Below are 22457 nucleotides of genomic sequence, written 5' to 3' on the forward strand. Positions count from 1 at the left end.
TATCGATGATCAATGTGTCCTGCAATTCACATTACTTCTCGCAGCTGGCTGCGTTCTTCATCGACGCACGAGCCGAGTGATCCACCGCCAAGAGTCGTCGTTGGCTCGCTATCCACCTTTCTCCTCCCGCACACGCACAAGGCCGGCCACATGCATCATGCCCCGGCCGCCTCACCACAACGCAGGGACTGGTACCAGGCAGGAAACCTTGTTACGACTTTTACTTCCTCTAGACATGAACCAGACAAATTGCTCCACCAACTACGAACGGCCATGCACCACCACCCACGGAATCGAGAAAGAGCTCTCAATCTGTCAATCCTCTCCGTGTCCAGGCCAGGTGAGTTTTCCCGTGTTGAGTCAAATTAAGCCGCAGGCTCCACTCCTGCTGGTGCCCTTCCGTCAATTCCTTTAAGTTTCAGCTTTGCAACCATACTTCCCCCGGAACCCAAACACTTTGGTTTCCCGCAAGCTGCCAGGCAACAGCTTTAATATACGCTATTGGAGCTGGAATTACCGCGGCTGCTCGCACCAGACAGGCAGAGGAAAGGAGAGTCCCCACACGCTAAATCTCGTGTGGCTGAAAGCCACTCGTCCCTCTAAGAAGCTCAACGCCGACCGCACAGGGGCCGCGTAGCTAGTTAGCACGTCGGAGTCTCGTTCGTTATCGGAATGAACCAGACAAATCGCTCCACCAACTACGAACGGCCATGCACCACCACCCACGGAATCGAGAAAGAGCTCTCAATCTATCAATCCTCTCCGTGTCCGGGCCAGGTGAGTTTTCCCGTGTTGAGTCAAATTAAGCCGCAGGCTCCACTCCTGGTGGTGCCCTTCCGTCAATTCCTTTAAGTTTCAGCTTTGCAACCATACTTCCCCCGGAACCCAAACACTTTGGTTTCCCGCAAGCTGCCAGGCAACAGCTTTAATATACGCTATTGGAGCTGGAATTACCGCGGCTGCTCGCACCAGACAGGCAGAGGAAAGGAGAGTCCCCACACGCTAAATCTCGTGTGGCTGAAAGCCACTCGTCCCTCTAAGAAGCTCAACGCCGACCGCACAGGGGCCGCGTAGCTAGTTAGCACGTCGGAGTCTCGTTCGTTATCGGAATGAACCAGACAAATCGCTCCACCAACTACGAACGGCCATGCACCACCACCCACGGAATCGAGAAAGAGCTCTCAATCTATCAATCCTCTCCGTGTCCGGGCCAGGTGAGTTTTCCCGTGTTGAGTCAAATTAAGCCGCAGGCTCCACTCCTGGTGGTGCCCTTCCGTCAATTCCTTTAAGTTTCAGCTTTGCAACCATACTTCCCCCGGAACCCAAACACTTTGGTTTCCCGCAAGCTGCCAGGCAACAGCTTTAATATACGCTATTGGAGCTGGAATTACCGCGGCTGCTCGCACCAGACAGGCAGAGGAAAGGAGAGTCCCCACACGCTAAATCTCGTGTGGCTGAAAGCCACTCGTCCCTCTAAGAAGCTCAACGCCGACCGCACAGGGGCCGCGTAGCTAGTTAGCACGTCGGAGTCTCGTTCGTTATCGGAATGAACCAGACAAATCGCTCCACCAACTACGAACGGCCATGCACCACCACCCACGGAATCGAGAAAGAGCTCTCAATCTATCAATCCTCTCCGTGTCCGGGCCAGGTGAGTTTTCCCGTGTTGAGTCAAATTAAGCCGCAGGCTCCACTCCTGGTGGTGCCCTTCCGTCAATTCCTTTAAGTTTCAGCTTTGCAACCATACTTCCCCTGGAACCCAAACACTTTGGTTTCCCGCAAGCTGCCAGGCAACAGCTTTAATATACGCTATTGGAGCTGGAATTACCGCGGCTGCTCGCACCAGACAGGCAGAGGAAAGGAGAGTCCCCACACGCATCCAAATTCGGAGGAACAGGACCCCCACGCACACCACGTAAACACACCTGTTACGCGGACTTCACACAACACAAACCACCACGGGAGGGCCTTGTTGTCGTGTATGCTCCGGGGGCAACCTGGCGGTTCTGAAGGCTCACAAAACACAGGGCTTCCCACAAGGCCAGCCAATTTGAGGCAGCTGTAAGCGCACCACACACACCCAACGTGGGGTAGGGGAAGGAGCAGGGGTCGACCCAACATGCCTGCAAACCTCTAGAGCGGCCTTTCAATGCTCGCTACTCTCTCGACCGACAAATGCAATTGAAACCAACCCTAATGCTTGCACAGTCGGCAGCCTTCCTTGGCACAAGACCGAACGGCGCATCAACAACCCAAGGGACAGCCTTCCCCACACACTCTGGAGGAGAAGAGGCTCCTCGGGCGAAGTAACACAGCTCAAGATGCTCGCTCATTCACTGAAGCCGTGGCAAACAAAACCTGCTGACGCACACCACTTATGCATCACATGGAGATTGCCATTCTAAATAACTTGTGCAGGTGCGATGGAAATATTTTCTCGTTTTGGTGCATGCTATATTTTTACAGACAGCTACCGACAAACGGTAGAAATTGGCGGGGATAGGCCTCAGACATTACCACCAAGCTCTGGGAACGTGAGCGACACAAGACGAATGGGCATTTTTAAGCAGATCTATGGCAGTTACTGACAGTGCCTGGCGTGGGTTACTTGCGTCCGTTTTCGAGAGGGGAAGACGACCCATGTATATGTAAAGGGAAATTTTATCAACGTTAAGGCACTAAAGGCTGCTTTTCCCCTTAACTTGTTTCCCGAGGGAAACGAAGGACATGTATGGCGTGTACATTTTTTACGTATTTTCATTGCAATTCTTGCATTAATGACTGCGATCACACTTTTGCAGGATATGTGCCAACGTTTCTTCTGAAATTTGGTTGTTAATACTACGGCATTTAAATCTACATTTCTTGGTCTCCAACGTCCCTCGATTGCATCTCGATTTAGTCAGAAGTGCGTTTATCCTTAGTTTAACCATGTCTATGTAATTATACGATTTTATGGTTCTATAATTCCCTGTTATCCACGAGTTGTTTTCTGGCTGAGATTGGCAATATACCAACCCTCGACCGTCTGTTGTTTCATATAGTTTATTTGACCATTTAACATGATTTAAAGTTTTTGAAGGAAATTTGGACGATGCAAATATATGAGCCTGTTTTACAGTCGCAATAGTGTATGGTTGTTGTGATAATGTTCTTATTACTGGATCATCAGAAGTTATCAATTTGTTGTGTCTGTTTATTATAGATAGTGCGACTGAGTCGCATACATTTCTTATACCCATTCCTCCGTTGGATATTGGTGTATAAAATAAACTGTCGGGCGTATCGTGTGGCAACCTGAGCAGAAGCTTTACTCTTTTCCTAATTTCAGAACCAAGTGACATCAATAGACCTTTGGTAACTTTTCCAAGGACCAGTTGATGAATAATACGAGGTATTAAATTGGTATTGATCAAATATACTTTTTTTTCTGGCTTTAACGGTGCTCTGGTCAGTTTGTTTAACATTGAGGCGAGAAGGTTACAGCTTATGGATCGTTTTCTCCTTGGGTGAAATTCAATGCCTAGATATTTGAATCCCTTTACATACGATAGAGGATTAATGGGTTCGTTATTTATAAAGTACTAGCTGCTGTAAGCCAATAAAAAAATAAACGGACGCTCTGCATGCGTGACGTAATTTGTTTGAGTTTTGAAAGGTATTTATATCATTATAGATTACCATGTGTATTTACATTGTATCGTAGTTGTTTTACATTGGAAGATTAATTCGTACGTGATCATTCACCAATGACTCTCACGTCTGCCATAATTGCACACATTTATAAATCACTTCACGTATCGCCTGGGACACTGCCACGCACCCCCAGGGGTCCGCGTAATGAGAACCACTGCCCTACACCACAGAACTCCCACTTGTCATCGCTCGTCAAGCTCACGTGCCACCCTCACAATCCGCCAGAGGACACCCCATACCACCACACCACAATTCACTCCTCTATGCCAGATACCACAATACAATAGCACCAAGAGGATCACAGCATCCAGCAGTCGTGTTCATAGACGCTTCTTCCTCGTCCACAGCAAAAAGGATTCCATTTCGCAAAGTCGGTAGCACAACATTGACACCACTTCCTTATTGTCACAGGGTGGCGCTAGGGTGCAGCCTTCTGCGCCTTGCGCTAGGCCGCACCTCGCTCCCGTTATGCCCTTGGCTTGACCTTGACCGTATTCAGGGTCTCGATGCCAAGCGTAAAGCTCAGCAATTCCCAGTGGCGTTGACTAATCGACTCTGCTCGCTTTCAGTCCCCACTGCGGCTCCTGCTGCTGCTGCTCATATCGCTCGTCTCCACTCCCGGGAGCTGCCAGTTTTTCCCAGTCCTCTGTCTTCTGAGCATTGCTTTGATATACAGCCCCTAGCCATCCGTAGCCAAAGCAAGAGCAGCAGCTTCCCTTTAGGCCATTTTAACCGGCTGTCTTACCTAATTGCTCCAAATAATAACTCTTCACACGGTAACAAACAATTAGATACTTCGTGGGATCAATAGTGAGCAATCGCCTTCTGGGGAGATAACTCATTCCTCCTCCATACATACAATTCAAGCCGACCACTGCTTGGTCCCAAATAATTTACCACTTACATTTTGTTTACCAGGTAAACCCCACTGAGCTATGAGTTCTTTTTCAGAGGCGACTTGGCCACACATAACGATTACCCATTGCAGCGACTTATATCACAGGTGGGAATTTATAGCAGCTAAATAATCGAAACGCACGTTTCTAAATGTGGAGGGCAAAACAGGAGGAACCCAGAGAATGATCCACACGACTACCACGGGAAGACAGCTACGGAGACTCCAACCTAACCAAAGGATGTTCTGGCAATGAAGCAATGCTCAATATTGTAATCATCTCAGTGTCGGACTGATCGATAATCACACAGCACTTTACCATTCACACTGAATATGAGCGTATTGATCGTCTAAACACATTCAAAGCAATATTTGTCAGCTTAAAGATGAACTTAATTAAGCGCAGAACTACAATTAATTCAATATATTGTTTGTGCAGTCATTGGTGACTGGCTGAGACCATCACCTCAATGGAATTTAAACTCCACTTCAATCACAGGTGACTGTGTGGATTCAGAACTTTGACTCCTTAAGATGCCGCAGCATCTGTTTTCAAATTTGTTTCCAAATTTTCTGCGTAAATCAAAGCCAAGGCAGTGGCGATAATCACTCTGCAGCGGCGTGAACATGAAATGCGATTGTGAAACACCACATCTTGCGTTATGAGTCGAAGAACATTGCTGTACCACAGTCTGCCTGTGTAACGGGTTCCGGAGACACTTGTAGAGGTAACTTCTTTATTACAATACAACACTCCAACAGTACTCCAACAGTCCAACACTCCAACTCTCCAACACTCCTGATACTCTGTTACAGCCTAGGTACACAGCCTAGGTACACATCCTAAATACTCTACTCTGGCTACGCTCTGGAACTCGCCCTCACAAAGTCGTAGAGTCGGGAGTTCCAGAGTCCCACCACTGGCTCTCACAGCGTCCCAGGGTCCTCCGATGGCTGGTCTTGGGTCTTGGGTCTTGAGCTACGACTCGCCCTGATCGTCCAGGGAGCTCCCCTTTTAAGCCCAGTCTCCATCGAGGGGTGGGGCCGTGTGCGTCCCCAGATATCCCACAGAGTACACACAGCCCCCCCCCCCCCCCCCCCCCCTTTGGCGGCGCCAAGGGGATTAAGCGCCTGGGAACCCAACGCTTGACGCCAAGAGGCTTAAGCGTCTGACCCGCCTGGGAACCCAACGCCTGACGCCAAGAGGCTTAAGCATCTGACCCTCCCAAGGTCCCAGAGCCCCCAGCAGCCCCTCCCTTCTTATGTCACTACACCTGTAACCTTCAGAAGAGAGCGAATACACAGTTAAACAATGCTCCGCCCAGGGTTTTCAAATCGCAAGCAAGCATCGCACACAACAACAACAACCGCCATTCGCCAGTGTAAGCAGGAATTGTGATGGACACACGGAGGGAGGGGGGGCAGAGAGACAGCGGCTGGGATTGTGAACGGAGAGGGTGAGAAGGAGCGGATAACGAGGTGAGGGAAGCGAGATATACTGGGGTGAGACCATGGAGAGATTTGAGAGTGGAAGAATACTGAGTTATGAAGATCGTTTTCACAGATGTCCAGTAGGGGTGGAACAGAAAATTACAACAACAAACAATACAAAAACGGATAGGGAGACAAAGGCGGCCGGTTGCGGTGCTGTCCACCCACCCCTCGTGTGCCGTGCCGGCCTTCAAAGTACTTGAAGTGAAGCTAAGCAAGTCACAGAAATGTAAATTTAAAAAATGTTAATTCCTAGCGAAAGGGGTGGGTGGGGTGGTGTGTGACATAATTTGCAGCTGCTCAACCACCCCCCCCCCGGTGGCCTGACCATTTTTATTAGCAGGCGAATATGCTCCAAGTACACGCGTGAGTGTTTGTTTGTAATCAGCGCCGTATCCTCGTGGGCCTGTGAGAGCGAAATATTCCAGCCAGCCCTGCCCATTCATTTAAAAGGTCAGAACACTCTTCCTGTGCGTCAGCCCAAGGGCAGCGCTCAACTAAGAATGTAAGTATCCATCTGCATGTAGCAACGCCCACCGCATTGCTACAATGCTGTTAAACTGTTATTATTAATCGGGGAGGTCAAGCGATTTCGTGGCAGGAGTTTATATATATTTATCGTGTGTCCTGTCGAGCAATAGCGCACTGAAATTAATACGGCTACAGCTAATATTGATGTCTATCCTCTATGTGCTCAGCCTCACACGAGTATATGTTACCGTGTAAAACATTACCACTGGGAAGACAAAGGTGGCTGGGAGTGTTGGTGACAATTCCTATCCCGGTGATCTTATTCGGTGCTCCCGAGAGGCCAGGCTCTTAGCAGTGTGCTCGTCTGCCTGTGTGTATGGCGCGCGGTAGTGTAGCGGTCAGCACGCTGCGCTACGAACCCGGCGACACAAGGTTCATTTCCGCTCACGGTCAATGCCAGTGACGATTATCTGAACCGGTCCTGGGTACCTCCATTAGATGGACTCGGCCTCACAGGAGTACCTGGTGCGGTGTGTTAACATCACCACTCGGGAGACAAAGGCGGCCGGTGGGAGGTGTTGTCCACACACCCCTCGTGTGCCGTGTCAGCCTGCAACTCTTCGAACGGGGTCCCGCGATAACTTTTACCATTTTAAGTTTTGTAACGCCAGCTGTTATTATGACACGTACGGCTCTCTTTGTCAGCAAACTGATGGTGAGAGCCTCCCATGTTTATGGGAACCCTGCGGGTTAATTGGCCACACTTCATCAAACCGATCACTGCGGGTTTCGTGAAAGGCGCCGTGGAAGAAGACGGAAGGCGCGTCAATGATTGTTGCTGCATGCACTACCCTCTGCTGCCCATCGCGTAGCCCTGCCACTGTTATCACTCCGTCGGTGCATTGCAGTCACCACTCAACTCCAATCCAGGTGCAAGCTCGCTTAGCGCGCAAGATCTGACGAATTCTGTCGCAATTCTGGTGAGGTAGTCAGAGGTTCAACCTGAATTGCATTCTAGTCATTCTTAGTGCTGTTATTGTGTATTGAATGCATTTTAGCTCACGCCTGGACTGAGGAGATAACCGAGTGAGCCAGAGGGAGTTCATCAACGCTTGTGCATCCGGATACCATGGGGTTTACACAAACAGATGTTGTGTACTTCATTCTGGTGAGTGGGTGCGCACAATCCGCCATGCTGAGAAATGTTTCAGAACGATAGAATTACTTCGCACTGCCGCAAGACTCCCGCACACGGCACCTACGCGCGAGGCCACGTCACCGCCGTCCGCAGATTTTTTCAATGGGTCCCAATGCAGTCCCGAGTCAACTACAAGTTCGCACTCGAGATCACCTATCGACTTGCCCACGTCGATATCTCTCACAAGACTCTACTCTCCTCCACCAACTCACCTGCCGTTCCCCTCCCATCTCACTCTACTCTATTCCTCACTTTCTGCTCTAGAGCTCAAGCTTCCTGTTGCAGCTCCTCCAGGTCAACCCTCAATTTCTTCAAACACCGTTTTCAGTAAAGCACCCCTCTTCCCACCTTGCCCTCCTTTAGCCCTCAACACAAAGCCCTCAACTCCGTCGAGTTCATAGACCACGTGTTCTGGTACAGGGTCTTGAGATGTGGTCGCGTTTAGATGCTTTATAAAGAAATTCAAAGTAACTTGAACGTGTGCAAATGGGACGTGCATGTGTGTGTTTATGCTTTTCAACTAAGGTTCAAGCATACGCTGTCTCCTTCCATTTGTCTGAAATACGGAGAAACGATCATTCTCGTAGCAATGGAGGGTTGGCTTGGAACTGCAAAAAGTGCACTTGATTTCTAGCGCAGCAAGTGTGGAAATGAGTCGAGTGAGGTGAAATGAGAGAGGTAGCTGAGTTGGTGGAGGAGAGTAGAGTGAACACAACTGTTGCCTAAAGTTTTGCTGCTGTTACGGACATGACGTTTAAAACCGGGCAAATTCATGTCAAAGGCAACCCCGTTTTTGAACACATTCCGTAATCCACGGGTTTGCGTGATTTTTCTCAACTTGTGTCTGGGTGCGTCAGCTGACGTTGCTGCTGAGTGGCGTTTCTACGGCACGGCTCGCCTGCAACTCGTCCACTCACTACCTGCTACGTGGAAACTGCTGTGACATGTGTCTCCCAGGTGAGCAGACGCACTAACCACGAACTATAAATCAACCTGCCAATTGATCAGGGAGTGATGCCACACAGAGCGATGTTTAATAAGGTTCAACATTTATCAATTCAACAACCATATTTTCAGAGGCTGGTGTATTTGTGCGTATGTGTACATTGGGCTGGGTGAGCCTCAATGTTCGTGTTTGTTCTGTGTGGGGCACAATAGCGCAGAAGTTTGTCCAATGCACGATCAACCCAGTGACCAACATCTGGCGAGGATACATCCCTAATTTCTGGGCGAGTACACCTACAACACCAGTAGCAATCGGTATCTGAACCCGTTCTGGGCATATCCTGGGGTTGACTCAGCCTTAAATGGCTACTATACCTGACATGATGTCAACATCGTCGCTGGACAAATCAAGAGGCCAGGCGAGGTGCTGGCCACACCACCCCTCGTGCTTTGTACTGGCCTTAATAGGTGCTCGCTAACAGCACCTGCTCCAAACGCCTGGAGGGCTACCCAGGGTATACCTCTGTCCGTTTGTTACAGGATATCGTCGGGTGACCTGGTGCAATGCTGGATCTCCCACTCGGTGTGAGCGCTGCCCTCCGGACACTCCCAATCGGTGATGGGGCAGTTGTGGAGAGAGTGGAGAGTTTTCCATACCTGGGCAGTGTGCTTATGACCGGCTCCAGTATAACAGCAGAGGTCTCACTCTGAATCAGTCGAACGGCAATATTTTTCATCGGTTACGTAACACTGTGTGGAAGCTACCTGGTCTGTCGCTCCGCACGAAGCTTCAGGTCTTCTCGGCCACAGTCATTCCCTCCCTTCCCTACGCTTGCGAAACATGGACCCCCCTAATGGAGCATCTTTGCCGGTTAGAAACATTTAGGCTGGCCTGCCTACGATCCATCCTGGGTTTAACCAGGCTGGATTGTGTGAGGAGCTCACAAATCCTTGAAAGATCTGGGCAAAGTCCCATCGGTGAGCTCCTCTGGCAGGCAAGGCTGCGTTGGCTGGGTCATGTAGCCCGCATGCCCAGCCACCGCATGCCTAAACAGCTTTTGTTCGGCCGGATCAAGGGGGCTAAACGGGCGCGGCACGGGCTAGAAAAGAGATGGAGTAATGTGGTACAGGAGGACGTGGAGCTGAGTGGACTTGCCGATGACTGGTACCAGCGGTGTCAAGATCGGCCTCTGTGGAGGAGGCTCGTGAAGGACGCTACTGGGCAGTTGGAGGCAGTCGCCCTCCAACAACAATGGAGGGCGGAGGAGCGACGCTCACAACAACGAGTGGAGCGCCGGGTGGCTAAAGCACAGCAAGTTGGCACAGTAGGGGTCACAGGTGGGGCATCAGCCAGTCATCTCGATCATCTCAATCAGTCGACCCGTGACACCTGGGTCTGCCCCGTGACTTCCTGCCAGTGGGCGTTCGACACTTCACGTGGCCTCAATGTGCACATGGCCTGGCACAAGCGTCGTGGTGACGTCACCGCCACTTAGTGGAACAAGCTGCCCCTCCCTACACGTCAAAAAATCAGCCTCACTCGCCAGCCTTCATTCACTGGTGCCCTTTGCCGAGCCTTACTCCCCCCTCCCTTCCCCATCACCAAATTCCATCCCTCTTTCCGACGTCCCTACCCATCCATCACACTCACTCGTTATTAACCACTCATTGTCACTTTTATCATGGTTTATTTCACGCATAATCATATTCATCACTAGCAGTAAGTACCCGGCGTTGCTCGGGCAAAAAAGGAAGATACACACATGGACTTACACACAGACATTGATCCACACACATAGAAACACATCAACTTAGATGCACACACACACACATATATGGTTAAATCCAGGAAAGGATCGTTAGCAAGCCAGCCTAAATGTTTCTAACTGGCGAAGATGTTCCATTAGGGGGGTGCACGTTTCGCAAGCGTAGAGAAGGGAGGGAATTACCGTGGCCGAGAAGACCTGGAGCCTCATGCGGAGCGAAAGACCAGGTAGCTTCCACACAGCGTAACGCAGCCGATGAAAAGATAATGGCGCTCGACTGATTTGGAGTGAGACCTCTGCTGTTAAACCGGAGCCGATCATGAGCACACTGGCCAGGTATGGGAATCTCGGCAATCTCTCCACTACTGCCCCATCACCAATTGTGAGTTGTGGGGTGGATTGTTCGATGGTACACAATAGCCAGGCAGGTGCTTAGTTTTGGTGGGTCTGATGGTAAGGCCCCACCTCTTATTAGCACACTCCAGTTTCAGCAGCAGTGAGCAGCAATCACCAGAGCATCGGCATACATAACATGGTTGAGCAATAGGGAGGCATCCCTTGACCGCACCGGGGCATGGATCAGCCTCCCATTGTATGTGTACCATATGGTAATTCCTCGGGAACAGCCATTGAAGGCTTCACGAACTACGTGGTCAAAATATATGTTAAATAATGTGGAGGCAGAGGACATCCCTATCACACCCTAAGGTGTAGAGGGAATGGCTCTGATTGACGGCCATGTAGTTTGACGCGGGGCCACTCACCATCATGAAGGTCCTTAAGGATCATGAGCAAAGTTTGAGGGACTCCGAAAGCATGAAGAACAACCCAGAGGCCAGGCCTACTGATGGTATCATAGGCCTTGAGCAGGTCAATAAAGCAGATACATTCACTCACATACACATGTAGTAAGTGGAGGAGGAGACGATGTCGAAGTTGAGACACACTGTTTATTAACTCCGGGACAGATACAATAGTTGAAGGGGTATCGGCCCCTTCACCCGTACTATGGGAAACCCACCCTAGTACTAAGCCCTCTGTCCTGTCCCCCAGTCCTCCTCTACTGGGCTACGGGAGGCTGACTGATCTGGCCCTGGCAAGCACAGATCTCGGCACCAGCTAACCAGCCTTGCCCTGATAAGGGCAGCGGTCTGGAAGCTCTTGGGCCGCGCCACTGGCTTACCCGGCTCGGCCCTTATAAGGACGGCGAGACCGGGGAGTCGCAGGGCCTAATCTCCGAGTCTTGGATCTTCACTGGTCAGCTTCGTGTCGAACTGAACTCGAGCTCTTTGGGTTCCACCTTTTATAGGGATCGCCTCCGAGGGCTGGCGGCGTGGGCAATAACTGATGCGGACGTCGGTGTGACCCCCCGTGTATGTGAGTGCCGACAGCCTTGTGTTTGTTGTCCGCCGTTTCTCCCGTAATAACCCCTACATCACCCCCCCCTGTACAGCTCGCAGCCGTCCCGGCTGCAACAATCCCTCAACCCCCAAGAATAAAGATTAACACCGTCAATACACGTGTGCCTCGTAACAGTAACAATAACAAGAACAAGCGTAACATCAACCGATGGTTCCCTATAAAAAAAAAAACCCCCACCCGGAACCGCAACACATATACAGAACGGTATAACAGCACATGCAATCAGCATATCGCGATCACACGCGTACATTGAAGCACAATAGCAAGCAAATCTGCAGGCGACCAACACACAATCAATCCCGTCGTAACTTTTCAACCACAACACAGTTATTCCCTCTCATGCAACGACCGCATCGCACACAGCACCTCGCAGCACAATACAGCCCAAAAAAAACATTTTTTTTTTCTTTTCTTTTTTCAATTAAGCCCATCGCGCACGGTGACCCACGAGATGGTACAGCACAGGATACCCGACGCTCCCACGTTAATAATTAACTTTACCATCAAGATAACAACTCCACGCAGCAGCGCACACACTCCCTTTGAAACTCAGCAACCACAGCAGACTCTCCGTCCATTCCCAACACACGCACACACTTACATGGACAGCAAGCAACAAGCAGATAGCGTGGTCATCGTTATTACACACACATACAACCATTAACAAAACATATATACAATGAGCGGGTTCCGCAGCAACGGAACACGCGCGGAAAGCTAATCATAACAACCGGCGCGTTTTGGCGCGAGTCCGTGCAGCGGGCCCGTCACAAGGGGCCGGCTTGGTAGAGTCGGTGGCAGGTGTCGCATCAGCAGGTGCCTGGTCGTCCGGTTTCCCGGACGTGCCAGCGCCGCCCCCCACGGGGGAGGCTGGCAGCCAAGAGGGCTTCAGTCCTGGGGCTCCTGAAGACGGGACAGTCATTAGTGGATCAGAGGCTGGCATTGATCCCGCCCCCCCGGAGTCAGAGGACTCCCCACATGTTCGGCCATTTACGTGGGAGGAAGCGTGCGGAGCAAAAAATGGCTTTAACCGTGAAGGGTGCACAAACCACCGACGCTTCCCCCACTTAATGCGCACACATTGAGGCCGCACAACCTGCACAATTTCAACGGGGCCCCTCCATGGTCGCAACAACTTAGCCGAGGTGGCCAATGGCACCTGGGGGCAGTGCAACCATGCTCGGTCGCCCGGGTGCCATTCGTGCGTGTGAGTCCGGCGCGACCGCAATCTCTCGTTTTGTTTCTGGCGAGAGTCAGAGTTTTGCATGGCCGCCTGCCGTGCCTCCGCCAAGCGAAGGATGTTAAATTTAACATGGTCGGCGATTTTCGACAGGACTCCCCCGATCCGTAGATCCCAATCGTTTTGGGACTCAGATACCTGGTGGGATAGCATGGACGTAAGAGTCCTATGCAAGCGTTCCACCATCCCATCCGTTTGTGGATGGTAAGGCGAGGTACGAACTTTCTTTGTAGCCAGAAGGCCACATACCTCGGGTAAAAGGGTACTAGTGAAATTCTTTCCCTGATCGGTCAACAACCGTTCCGGAGCGCCCTTGTCGAGGACGTAGCCCTGAACAAAAGTCTCCGCAACGGCCGCTGCGGACTGGTTGGCGAGGGGCCAAGCCATAGGCCATCGCGTGAAATATTCCACGCCAACCAGCAGGTACTTATTACCCCTCGGCGTGGAAGGAAACGGTCCCAAAATATCAAGGGCGACCAGCTCGTTAACCCGGGTGACCGAAATGGACTGGAGCGGTGGACTGGCTCCCTTCGCCGGCGGCTTCCGTTGTGCACACTGGGTACAGGACCGCAGCAGATCGTCCACGTCTCTTGCCATGCCCGGCCAAAAGTAGTTAAGCTGGAGCATGGCAAGTGTTTTGAGGGTACCCAGGTGCAGGAGCCGTTCATGAGCAGCCCATACAGCCCTACCCCTCAACGTGGAAGGCACCACCAGCCTGTGACGGCGGATCGTCCCGTCCCAATGCATGAGTAAGCCCTGGCACCACCCCCATGAGTCAACGCCCGACTTCCCTTGACCTGATCCTTCCGCGCGACGTCGTAGCGCCAGGAGGGTCGCATCCTCCATTTGGAGGCGACCCCACTCAGCACTCGACAAGCCAAGTAGGGGATCACTCCCACCCTCCGAAATAGGACCAGCGTCCGAAGGAGTATCAACTGCGGCCGCAAGAACCCGATCCTGGCCGTCACTTGCCGATTTGCAACGGCCCGAACCCAAGAAACAAGTGCAATCCGGGGCGATCGGCAGGCGTGATAGGGCATCGGCATTGGTGTGGCGAATCCCCTTCCGGTAAGTCGTCTCAAAATCGAAATCCTGCATGATCTCGAGCCATCGGGACAACTGCCCCGATGGCTGGTTAATTCGTAGGGCATACTGCAACGCTGCATGATCTGTACGGACGGTGAAATGCCGGCCGTACAGATATGGCCGGTACTGTTGGATAAAGAACACGATAGCCAACAGTTCGCGGCGGGTGACGCAGTACCGCTGCTCGGCCGGGGACAGTACTCTACTACCATAAGCCACAACGCGCTCCACGCCACCCACAATTTGTGACAGCACGCCTCCAATCCCGGTATTGCTTGCGTCCGTGTCGAGCACGAACGGCATGGAAAAATCGGGGTAGCTTAACGGCGGGGCCCCCACCAGGGCATCCCGAAGAGAGACAAAAGCGGCGTTCTCCACCGGCCCCCAATGAAATTTGACCCCTTTTGACGTCAAGGCATGTAGTGGCTTAGCGATGGAAGCAAAGTCCGCAACAAACCGGCGGTAATATGAAGCAAAGCCGATGAAGCTTCTAACCTCCCCCACCGAGGTGGGAATAGGCCAGGAGCTGACACAACGCGTTTTGGCGGGATCGGTTGAGATACCTGACCGGCCGACGATGTGACCCAAATATTTAACAGATTCGCGCAGCAAATGGCACTTTTGTGGCTTGAATTTCAAATTAGCAGCGTGCATCTTGAGAAAGAGGGCCCGAAGCCTATCAAGGTGTTCCTCGAACGTCTTACTGAATACGATAACGTCATCCAGGTAAATCAAACACACCTCCCATTGCAAGCCAGTGAGGACCAATTCCATCAGGCGCTGGAACGTCGCGGGAGCAGAGTGTAATCCCATGGGTAAGCGATTGAATTGGAAGAGGCCGTGCGGCGTTCGGAAAGCTGTTTTGGGCCTAGATTCGTCGTCCAAGGGAAGTTGCCAAAATCCTGAGAGCAAATCCAAAGTGGAAAAGAATCGCGATCCCGCGAGGGCATCCAGCGATTCGTCCATTCGAGGAAGCGGATAAGCATCGGCCACCGAGATCTTATTTAATCGCCAGAAATCAACGCAGAACCTTAGGGACCCGTCGTGCTTTTTAACCAACACTATGGGTGCACCCCAAGGGCTGGTCGAGGGAGAAATGATGTCCGATTTCAACATGTCATCTACAGCCGATTTGACATGATCCTTTTCGGCGGGACTTAACCGAAAAGGATTTTGGCGGATAGGAGCGTTGTCACCGGTGTCAATATGGTGGCGTAGCAATTTGGTACATCCGATATCATATTTGTGTTTACTGAAGACGTCGGAAAATTCTCGCAATAAGGCGCGTAATCTAGCACGTTGTGCGTCGGACAGGTCAGGTGACTCAGCACACAACGCATCCAGCCAACCCTCGTCAGCGTCTGAGGATAATCGCGTTTGAGAATCGGTGGCCACCTGGCCAATGATCGGCGTTTCCGCAGGTACCGGAACCGCATGTGCGAACACGGTACCTTGCGAAACCACTGCCGTCCGTGTCCCGACATTGAGGACCGCGATAAACGGGTCCCCATCCCCTTTAACAATAGTCTGGGCCGTCACCAGATCTGGCCCACTCACCCCGGCTCTAGATGGTCCCAAAATAACGCCCCGGTCAGAGACCCCTTTATCGAACGGTCGACGCAAGCGCAGGGGTACCAACATCTGTGCCCCCGGGGGTACACGCACCGTCCGAGCAACAAGCGCCTGTACCGTAGCACAGGCAACACGCAAGGCAGGGGTGGCAGGTAGGAACGTCATACGTCAGCCCGATGGAAGCTCGATGCATTGCTGGTCAATCAGAATTTTGATGGGCAATTTGGCCAAAAAGTCTGTCCCCAACAGGCACGGAATAGCCAGCGAGGAGGAGACGAACACTGGGCCAGATAGTTTAATGTCCCCTATCGAAATTTGCGCTCGAATTTGACCGATAATACCCAACGAGCCCCCATTCGCAGCGTAAAACGGTATATCGACAGGGAGCAACGGGCCAGCAGCAAAATTTTCTCGGCCACCATCGCATCGATCCCCTCTTCATCCATACGCGGGAAAGTGTCCTTCGCCAATGACAGCAGGGCCGTGCGATAAGCGAGTGGCGATTCCTTGTCACCCTTCTGCCGTTCATAGAAGAGCTGGCGACAATCGGAGGGCGGCCCATAAACGGTGGCCAGCAGCTGCAGCGCCGACTGAATGGTGGAGCGAGCCGACTTGGGTGCAGCAGTGAGGGTGCCCAGGGCGTCGCCATCCAGTAACGCCGGGAGAGCACACAGCGCCTCGTTGTCCGACCAGCCTGCCATCTCTTGGTCGGCCAAGAACCGGCGCTGGAACCCCCACCCAATCGCCGTCGCTTGCAACAAATACCTGCAGGGCCGGCAGGCGTTGCTGGAATGTCGGCTCCATCTCCGATCCTCTTGCAGCATCCGTAGCGCGTCCCCGTACTGTATGAGTAATGGCGGACTCTAATGGGTGTCGCGCCGTCAGTGACGTGTTGGTCGGGGCTTGGTCGGTGCTGGCGTCCGCTGGTGGTGACGTTGCAACCCCTGATAGGCCGCCACCGCGACCCGCCTCCGCCGATGACGTGGCGGCTGCTGGCTGGGCACCGTCCCCCGCGTGACGAGCTGGGACTCCTCCCTCCGCCCCTACTGTCTTCGTGGCGGGAATTTCGAGTCGCCCCGCTGTTGTAAAGGCGGGAGTTTCTGGCGGGCGTTGTCCATCTTCCGCCGCGTCGCTCCTCCCGGCCCCAGGCGAGTTATTTGTTCCAGCATAGCGGCCGCTGCATACAAGAGCTCCGCCAGCCGCGAGTGAGCCAACGCCAACTCGTCAGTCGACGTCCCGGCCCTCTCCGACGACCCCGCCGATGTCGGAGCCGGCAGCTGTTGTGCAGGTACGTCGGCGGCGATGTCTTGCACTGCCCCTCCCTCGTCGTCATCCTCTCCTGGGTCTTGGGCACGAGTCTTCCGTCTCGTATCCATGCTTGGACCACTTCCAACACCAGATGTAGTAAGTGGAGGAGGAGACGATGTCGAAGTTGAGACACACTGTTTATTAACTCCGGGACAGATACAATAGTTGAAGGGGTATCGGCCCCTTCACCCGTACTATGGGAAACCCACCCTAGTACTAAGCCCTCTGTCCTGTCCCCCAGTCCTCCTCTACTGGGCTACGGGAGGCTGACTGATCTGGCCCTGGCAAGCACAGATCTCGGCACCAGCTAACCAGCCTTGCCCTGATAAGGGCAGCGGTCTGGAAGCTCTTGGGCCGCGCCACTGGCTTACCCGGCTCGGCCCTTATAAGGACGGCGAGACCGGGGAGTCCCAGGGCCTAATCTCCGAGTCTTGGATCTTCACTGGTCAGCTTCGTGTCGAACTGAACTCGAGCTCTTTGGGTTCCACCTTTTATAGGGATCGCCTCCGAGGGCTGGGGGCGTGGGCAATAACTGATGCGGACGTCGGTGTGACCCCCCGTGTATGTGAGTGCCGACAGCCCTGTGTTTGTTGTCCGCCGTTTCTCCCGTAATAACCCCTACACACAGATGGACCTACAGACACGCAAAGAAATGGACTTACACTGACTGACATGGAGCCATGTACACAAATCGACTAACACAGACAGCCATGGTCTGACACACACAGACATATCGACTCACACAAACACATGGACTTACACACACATACATAGACTGACACACACATTGCCCTACACACACATAGACATATGGACTGTGACACACAGACATCTACTTTAGATACACACACATTGATTAACACACACACACATCGACTGACACACACGCATTGACTTACACACATCGAGTGAAACACACGTATGGACTAACACACACATGTGGTCTAACCAGGGGCGGTTTCTTCATTAGGGCGATTGGGCGACGCACCACCAATGTCATTCAACCACAGTCACGCTAGCCGTCACTGCAGCCTCTGGATATAGTCCAATCAGCGTCATGTCACGTTCTGTGGAGTACCGCCTCTTTTGGGGCGATTTCACTCCGGCTGAGAATCGCCCCGAGTGGTCCCATAGACTTACATTGAAAGATGTTTTTTTTCGAACGGGGGCGCTCCAATGCATTATCTATGGCTTCCGGAAGGGCAAGCCCTAACGTGTTTACGTCATCATACGTGCTAACGTCATCATACGTGCTTACGTCATCATACGTAAGCACGTTTCATCCAACAATATAATTTATCGCTACCTAGTGGAATCTTTAATAAAATAAACTTGAGTGGTTTGTTTTAATAGTGAGTATATAAACAAACAAGATGTATTGTAAGAGTCACTTTATTTTTCATTAATATTAAAGAAGTGAAGTTGCCTTTACATGCTTAAGCTGTTAATTTATTCATTGCATGGGTGGACCTTATCCTTATCAATCATCCAGACATTTGCCCCCCCCTGAGAGATTTTGCAGGAGCCGCCACTGGGTCTAACACACACACAGCGACAGATACGCACACAAATGGACTGACACACACACACAAACACTTGTACGTACACACACACACGGGGCGTTGTCCGTTAGAAAAAGACAGACACACACATGGACTTACACACAGACATGGACCCACACACATAGAAACGCATCGACTTACACGCACACAAACACATATGGACTCACACACACAGACATTGACTTTAGGCAGACGCATGTAGTTTGTGCACACGAACATTATAATAGTAAGAGTATTAGGCAACTTATTAGTTTCATAATAGTAAAGAATGAAGCAGAGTTGTTATGTGCACACAAACATTATCATTGTAATATTTGTAAACGTATTTGTTTAATAATAGTAAACAATAAACCTGAGTTCTTAGCGAAAGATTGAATAAAATTGTACTTTACATTGGCGTGGTGACGCCTCATCCCGTGCAGAGCCCGCGGCCTCGCCTAGATTGGCAAGCCGGAGGAGGTGAGACATTGGCAGGCTGCGAGCTGGACCGCTACCTCCCCCCACCATCCCCCCGCCCTCGCCAGAATAATACTATGTAACCGCTTAAATAATATGAAATTAATATCTAAGGACTTTATATGAGTAACTGCACGCATTGGGGTGGGGGGGGGGGGAAGAGGACATCACACTGTGAAGAGAAATCGGCAGCGTGATGTGTATATTTATTACATGATAAACGCGTGAAATAAAATGTCCCCGTGAGCTCGAGCGAACGCGCATCAGTTGGCAGGGTCCGCCCCCCCCCCCCCCCCCATGCAATTGGCGTCACTTGGAACGGTCGACGGCGCGCAATAAGTAAATAATTAATCATAGAAATGGCACAAATGTGTTAATTAAACTACTTTAAAGTTTACGGATGGGAAAACGGAATAGCCTATTCCCACCACGAGGCTTAGGGCGTGCCGCCTGTCAAATTTTGTTCCACGTTCAGCCCACCGTCCGAGAGCCAAATCCCCCGCAAGAGCGAGCGCGCGGAGACTTTTATATATAAGAAAGAAAAGATGATGTCGTTGCAACACTAAATGTCTTCTGTTTGCCGTATTTAATGAATCTTAACGAGTTGCATTTGTTTATATTTATTTTAAAGTGTCTATCATCAAATAATTTAATAGTTATATTTAATAGTTTATTCATGCCACATTCCGTTTCTGCAAGCAGGATAAGGTCGTCAGCAAACATCATAGAGTTTACATTTTGATTTCCTGCATTAACTCCTATATATGTCGGCAAGTTATCTAATAATTCATCCATAATCATGTTAAATAGTAACGGTGAATGTGGATCCCCTTGCTTTACACCTCTTTTTATATGTATATTACGCATTATTGTTGATTCAAATACAATATCAGTTACATTACACTTATAGATGTTGGTCAAATACGTTATGGATTCCTTTGATAAATTAAATCGGTTTAAGGCTCTGTCAATCGATTTGTGACTAATGGAATCGAATGCCTTGCTGAGGTCTATTGACACGATTTGCGTGTTTGAGTGATTTGCCTGGCGTTGTGTATGATGAAGTGTAGTAATGCACTGGAATGCTTTCTGCCTGTAATTAACCTTTAATTGCTGCCCTCGACGATAACTTAAATTGTTATGTAATAGCCTGATTACAATTGAGGAAATGGTTATGGGTCTCCAATTTGAGGCTTTTTCTAATTCCTCTTTAGTTTTCGGGATTAGTTTTGTTTTGTGTTGTTTAAATATTTGTGGTATATCCTGTATGTAAAGGATGATATTTAAGATATCTAGTAAATATTTTACTGCTAGTGTCCTAATATCGCTAAGAGTTATGTTGTCCTGTCCAGGCAACGTATTTTTCATAATTGCTATGGTTTTAATCAACTCATCCATGGTGATTGCTTTAACGATATCAATGCAGGTTTGGTCGTTTTTCAATTTAGATGGTATATTATCTGGAGGAGAGTCTGATTGGAATAAATGAACAAATGTTCCCCGTATGCTTTCTTCCGTTGGGTATATACTTGGCCCCAATCTATCTGAAATAATCTCGTCTAAAAGAGCTTTCTTGTTCGTATGGTATAAATATTTATATCTCCTGTATTTGGTTTGCTTCGATTGTCTTCGATGCATACTCTCATGTATTTCCTGTTTTTTGTGTGTTCTTTTCTTTTTAGTGGTTTACTTTGATTTAAATACTTTTCTCCGTGAGAATTGAATAGTAGTAATGCCTGATTATGGCTGCAATTCAGGCTCTTTAGATCGTTAATTATGATTTGAAGATCTTCAGCTGCTGTGGGTGATTGTTCTTTTTCGTCCCTTATTGCTGGCTGATCTCCTTCCGGACGCGTAGTTGCAAGTGTACCGACAGCTGGCGATTTCTCAATTATTGATGTTGTTTCCGATGTTGTCGGTAAAACTATGTTAACAATGCATTGATTTCCAACATTATGGGTGTTTTGTTGCAATGTCCTTACCAATGCCTTGTACTCAATATTTCTCCTCTTCCCTTTAATCGCATCTAGCGTTCTGTGTGGCATAACTGAGTTTTGTATTATTTTATTTATGTTTATGTCCTCATCCTTCTGCTCGGCTTCCTTATGGGCCATAATTTCAACCTCTTCTTTTCCCCATCTAACTGTCCTTCCTGGTGATTTTTGCTGTAATATTGCCTCATGTTCTGCTGGATGAGTTCGTCTGGTATGTACCCCTAAACCCGTTTTCGTGGTAAAACCTCTGTTGCAATGTATACAACTAAACAGTGTTTCATTAATTGTGCTGGTTATAGTATTAGTTCTGCCTATGAGACTTTTGAAAGTTCTTCCGTAATGCGACGCAATCTTGCGTATGCTATCTGCTGTGCAATTACATATTCGACATGTATATGTTTTGTTTGCATGTGGATGTACCCGTGACATATGTGATGACCAATTTCTATGGTCGAGGAAACCTAGATTGCATGTGTAGGACTTGAAATGACACGCGTTAGGTTGCGCTAATTAAGGGGTGAGGTCGTTAAGAGATGCCGCAGGTGTTAAGGGCAACTGATGACATAGAGTTGTTGTTGCGCCAATTAAGGGGAAGGTCATTAAAAGACGCCAGAGGTGTTAAGGGCAACTGAGGACGCAGGCCAGTGATTGGTCGAGAGGGTGAGTGGTTGTTGACTGGCGCCGGGCTGACTACGATAACAGGATCACGTGAGGCTGGGGGCCTGAGGGCGAGTGGCGAAGCAGGAGATGAGATAATTAATTGGGGATGATTGGTTCGGGTATAAAGGCAGAGCGTAGCGAAGAGACGGGAGTCGTGGTGAGTGTTGGAGTCGGAGCTGGAGACGGTGCCTGGGACAGAGACGGAGCAACAGAGAGTATAGTATAAGGTAGCAGTGAAACAGAGAGTATAGTAAAAGGTAGCAGCGAATAAGAGATTATAGTATAAGGTAGCAGTGAATGAGAGTATAGTATAGGGTAGCAGTGGATAAGAGCGTCTAGTATAAGATAGCAGTGGACAAAGAGAATGCAGTATACGGTAGCAGTGGATATAGAGAGTACGGACAGAGTATCAAGGACAGAGCGAGTACAGCGTAGCGAGCAGCAGAGTATCGGACCTGAGTGGAGGGAGAGAGCAAGCGAAGCAGCGAGGCGGAGCGAACGGAGGAACATTGAACGATGCTGTCGGCGATGTGAACTATACGCAGAATAAAAGGAACGAGAAAGACAAGAAGTTGTCGCGTCAGTAACAGTCCTACACATGGATAACATTTGTTATCATCTGTGCATGGGTAGTCCCATAAAAACATGTCCGAAAGGATAAGTTCTGTAGTCAGCTCGCCTGGTAATCGCTCATT

The 22457-nt window shown here is 50.3% G+C and overlaps 1 non-coding gene across 1 annotated transcript in view; it reads right to left on the reverse strand.

Annotated features, from left to right (window-relative positions):
• LOC133353084 (5.8S ribosomal RNA) overlaps positions 1–96 on the reverse strand; it is a 157-nt gene extending 61 nt beyond the window's left edge. The window contains exon 1 of the ribosomal RNA XR_009756330.1: positions 1–96. This exon is cut by the window's left edge and continues 61 nt beyond it. This is a non-coding gene — a ribosomal RNA (5.8S ribosomal RNA).
• Between the last annotated feature and the right edge of the window lie 22361 nt (positions 97–22457).

The sequence above is a fragment of the Lethenteron reissneri genome, chromosome 5 (genome assembly GCF_015708825.2).
Source record: "Lethenteron reissneri isolate LAM-NWPU_2019-01 chromosome 5, ASM1570882v1, whole genome shotgun sequence".
In the NCBI taxonomy this organism is placed as follows: Eukaryota; Metazoa; Chordata; class Hyperoartia; order Petromyzontiformes; family Petromyzontidae; genus Lethenteron; species Lethenteron reissneri.